The sequence below is a fragment of the Pseudophryne corroboree genome, chromosome 3 (genome assembly GCF_028390025.1).
Source record: "Pseudophryne corroboree isolate aPseCor3 chromosome 3, aPseCor3.hap2, whole genome shotgun sequence".
NCBI lineage: Eukaryota > Metazoa > Chordata > Amphibia > Anura > Myobatrachidae > Pseudophryne > Pseudophryne corroboree.
The window spans coordinates 368,692,567-368,697,928 of NC_086446.1; the positions used below are offsets into that span (position 1 = coordinate 368,692,567).

The 5,362-nt window shown below is 44.7% G+C and overlaps 1 pseudogene; it reads right to left on the reverse strand.

Moving 5' to 3' along the window:
* Window positions 1-3,703: 3,703 nt before the first annotated feature.
* LOC134897419 (5S ribosomal RNA) lies at window positions 3,704-3,822 on the reverse strand (annotated as a pseudogene).
* Between the last annotated feature and the right edge of the window lie 1,540 nt (window positions 3,823-5,362).

Genomic DNA, 5,362 nt, shown 5'->3' on the forward strand with positions numbered 1-5,362 from the left:
GGGTGAAAGGATCCTTCTGAGCCCAAACTCGGTTGGAGAAAAAAACCCTGTCCCTATTGTGCAGGGGTTACTGGTATGACTATTCCTGACAAAAGCAATTTCTGAACTGCTTCTTGCAAACACCTGTCCTTCGCCTCTACCCGAGACAGACTGGAACAGAAGAACTTTTGAGGAGGATGCTTCTAGAAGGGAAAGCATAACCTAGAGATACCGCTTCTTGCACCCAGGTATCTGTTTGTAGACTGCTACCAGATCTGTGCAAACTGAAGAAGTCGGTCCCCTATCCTTTTGGTGTCCCCCAGAAGGAGGCCCACACCATCATGCTGATGGCTTATTCTTTGGTTTGGAAGCTGGCCCTCTGGTTGCCTTTGCTTCTTTGCCTTACCAAACTTATTGTATTGGGGCTGTTACATTACTTCATGACCGACAAGGCCGAAACCGGACCCCTAGGTTTGGGGTTATATGTCAGGGGCGCACGCAGGGGGGGTTTCCGAGTACCTGGAAACCCCCCCTGATGACCGCAAAACATTGTTTGAGACGGAGACACAGCTGTCTCCGTCTCAGCAAAAGCCGCAGTCGCGGAACTTCAGCAAGAGCAGAGAGCTATGCAGCTCCATGTTTACAGAATGTCCAGGGTGCCGGGGGATCTGCTGGCTGCACATGTGTGTGCTTGTGTATGTGCAGTATGTATGTATGTATGTGTGTGTTTACATGTGTGTGTGTGTTTGTGTATGTATATATAAATGCGTGTTATTTATGTATATATTATGGTGACGGACAGCACCAGGACCGGAAGTGCGGTGACGGAAGCCGACCCTGGCAGTGAGATGCTCGTGGAGATTCGCGGGTGATGGCGCCAATCCACTGGGGGTATTTATGTGGGTAAGTTCCTTGTCACATTGTGTACCTATTGTATTTTTTGGTCCTGACGACGGGGCTTTAAGCCCCGAAACGTTGACTGTCATATTACACAGACTGTTGGATTCGGGCACCTGAGCAGGCTGTGTGTTTTTGTGAGTGCTGGCTGCTGCTGTACTGATATATATATACACTGCTCAAAAAAATAAAGGGAACACTAAAATAACACATCCTAGATCTGAATGAATGAAATATTCTTATTAAATACTTTGTTCTTTACATAGTTGAATGTGCTGACAACAAAATCACACAAAAATTATCAATGGAAATCAAATTTATTAACCCATGGAGGTCTGGATTTGGAGTCACCCTCAAAATTAAAGTGGAAAAACACACTACAGGCTGATCCAACTTTGATGTAATGTCCTTAAAACAAGTCAAAATGAGGCTCAGTAGTGTGTGTGGCCTCCACGTGCCTGAATGACCTCCCTACAATGCCTGGGCATGCTCCTGATGAGGTGGCAGATGGTCTCCTGAGGGATCTCCTCCCAGGCCTGGACCAAAGCATCCACCAACTCCTGGACAGTCTGTGGTACAACGTACCATTGGTGGATGGAGTGAGACATGATGTCCCAGATTTGCTCAATTCGATTCAGGTCTGGGGAACGGGCGGGCCACTACATAGCATCAATGCTTTCATCTTGCAGGAACTGCTGACACACTCCAGCCACATGAGGTCTAGCATTGTCTTGCATTAGGAGGAACCCAGGGCCAACCGCACCAGCATATGGTCTCACAAGGGGTCTGAGGATCTCATCTCGGTACCTAATGGCAGTCAGGCTACCTCTGGCGAGCACATGGAGGGCTGTGCGGCCCCCCAAAGAAATGCTGCTACACACCATTACTGACCCACTGCCAAACCGGTCATGCTGGAGGATGTTGCAGGCAGCAGAATGTTCTCCTTGGCGTCTCCAGACTCTGTCACGTCTGTCACATGTGCTCAGTGAGAATCTGCTGTCATCTGTGAAGAGCACAGGGTGCCAGTGGCGAATTTGCCAATCTTGGTGTTCTCTGGCAAATGCCAAACGTCCTGCACGGTGTTGGGCTGTAAGCACAACCCCCACCTGTGGATGTCGGGCACTCATACCACCCTCATGGAGTCTGTTTCTGATCGTTTGAGTAGACACATGCACATTTGTGGCTTGCTGGAGGTCATTTTGCAGGGCTCTGGCAGTGCTCCTCCTGTTCCTCCTTGCACAAAGGCGGAGGTAGCAGTCCAGCTGCTGGGTTGTTGCCCTCCTACGGCCTCCTCCACGTCTCCTGATGTACTGGCCTGTCTCCTGGTAGCGCCTCCATGCTCTGGACACTACGCTGACAGACACAGCAGACCTTCTTGCCACAACTCGCATTGATGTCCCATCCTGGATGAGCTGCACTACCTGAGCCACTTGTGTGGGTTGTAGGGAGGTCATACAGCCACGTGGAGGACACACACACTACTGAGCCTCATTTTGACTTGTTTTAAGGACATTACATCAAAGGTGGATCAGCATGTAGTGTGTTTTTCCACTTTAATTTTGAGGGTGACTCCAAATCCAGACCTCCATGGGTTAATAAATTTGATTTCCATTGATAATTTTTTTCTGATTTTGTTGTCAGCACATTCAACTATGTAAAGAACAAAGTATTTAACAAGAATATTTCATTCATTCAGATCTAGGATGTGTTATTTTAGTGTTCCCTTTATTTTTTTGAGCAGTATATATATTATATATATATACACACACACACACACACACACATATATATACCAACATGCCCGACTCTCCCAATACTGAATTAAATGCACCGGGTGCCCTCACAGGTAAGTCCATGCAACATCGAGGGTGCGGCATTCCTGGCGACTTGGAGAAAAAAAATTGTTAAACCTGATGAAAATGACGGAGTAAAAGTCATTGAAACGTTGCTTCTACACGCTGTTTAACAAGTTTTTTCTCCAAGTCGCCAAGAGTGCCGCACCCACGATGTTGTGTGTGTATATATATATATATATATATATATATATATATATATATATATATATATATATATATATATATATCTGCAAATGATGAATGGCATTCCTTACTAGTACCGCACAACATGCTCCGGTGCCCGTCAGAGTTAGATAATATGTACGGAGGCAGGACGGCACTCTGAGACTGGTAAACCATAGAAAATCAGCACAGGACGCTGTAGCTGTTTGTCAGCGTTTCAGAGTTAGACTCTTTTAAAGGAGTCTAACTCTGAAACGTTGACAAACAGCTTCAGCGTCCTCTGCTGATTTTCTATGGTTTACCAGTCTCTATGAGTGCCGTCCTGCCTCCGTACATATATATGTAGTGTGTGTGTGTGTGTATATATATATGTATATATATATATATATATATATATATATATATATATATATATATATATATATATATATATATATTCACACACAAATATATACACATATTTATTACACATACATGCGCATATACATACACACCCACCCACGGTAACCCCCCTCACTAAATCCTGCGTTTGCCCCTGTATGTGGAAGGAAACGTGACCTTCTTGGAGTCTGTTTCTGACTCCAGAATATCTGTTAACTCCTTCCCAAACAGAAACTTCCAGCCAAGGGCAAAGTTTCCAGAACCTTCTTTGATTCTGAATCAGCTTTCCATGTATGTAAGCAAAACTGCTCTGCGAGCAGCTATTGTTAATGCTGATGCCCTAGAACATTAGTGTCCATATGAGCTATATGTGATTCTTGCTCCCTTGCAGGCGCTGAAAACCTGTCTTCCAGTACCTCAGCCCAGTGTACCTACAGCACCTGGTATTCCAAGGTGGTTTCCCATCCAAGAACTAACCAGGCTCAACACTGCTTAGCTTCCAAGATCTAGTGAGCTTGGGCCTATCCAGTGGGGTGTGGCTGTAGATTGCAAGGTGAAGTTATGGCTGGCCTTATGACTGCCCCAGACAGAGACCATATGGTTTTCAGAAAACCATCCCTCTTTTGACGTTGACGGCAAAGGCCATATAGATTTTTGCACTATCATTGATATGCGTATCTACTTTAGGAGGCACTTCCCATTTTTAAACAGTCCCAAGCTGGAAAAGGATATTTGGAATCCCATTTACTGGGAACCTATATTCCTTATTGGGTATAGCCCAAACCTTTTCCATGATTTCCATCAGCTGCTGGGGCTCCCACTGAGGAGGCCCTTTTTTTTGGGACGTGTAAACGTAGGTACCTTATTTTTAACACAGGCTCTGCTGAATCCTCTAAGGACAGAAAAGCCTTTACTGCTCTCATTAATTCAGCTATATTTACTGAGCTGATACACTACTTCGGAATACAAAGAACAGGTAGAAGGTATGTGGAGCTTTCATCGTCTGATGAATCATCATGTGTAGCCTGTGCAGTTGATTTATTTACACTCGGTTTATCAGCTTGTTTTATTGGAGAAGCTGTTGGGGATACCGTATGTAGAGAGCTGCATGTATGGGTTAATAGTGAACCCTATTCCTGGTATTGAAGCTGTAGAAATTAACCTTTCCGCTATACTGGATAAGGTCTGTGCAAACATTGCCCAAGGGGGATCTATCTATACTTGACGTAGATCAGGGAAATGCCTTGTATTATGCTGAAAAGCAAACCCTTTTACACATAAACCATCCTGTACCAGATCAGAGAGGATCACACAGTTTTTGCAAGACAACATGATATGAGTGTTGGTGTTACTGTAAGTGTACTCTCGTCACTTTTGGCCCTCTTAGACATGATAAATAATCAGCACTTTCACAGTGTACTACACAATTTGTGACTGTAACCACTTTATCATTCTAAAGTGATATCAATCTGACCCTACCCATGCACCAGCATTGAGGATCAGAAGACCAACTGACAAACATATATAAAAGTCAGCAATCACACTAGCAGTCAGTCACATGTTATATATTAGTCATATGAGCACATAATCAACAAGAACACATTTTAAAGTATGTAGGAGTACATATTACTGAATTCTTTTTTTACAGATCTTAACGTATTCAGACGCAATGCGAAGAAAACAACAGTAATGTACACAGACTCATGCAATAGGCACTTAAATTTAACTATTCATACTGACAAACGTAGATAGAAATTTAGTGCTGTATAAGCTGTACTCAGTAGAGTGGGATACAGGGAGACTCACCTCACTTCCAAGATCGATCAATACGTTAGCGAATGTTGAGTGGATCCAGACGCTACGTGTGCACCGCCGCTCCGGGAACTTTTAGTGAACACAGACGCACGCATACAGATGCACCGTCCATACAGATGCCTGTATTGTGACCGAGACCCCTCGTGGTAGCGTCTGAGATGGAAGTGAGGCAACAGTTCATGGCGGGAGACTCGCGGAAACTGGTCATGAACTGGTGGAAGGGGCGACCAGGGGAGCGTCTAACTCCCCACCGCTGACATCAACCCTAGGGA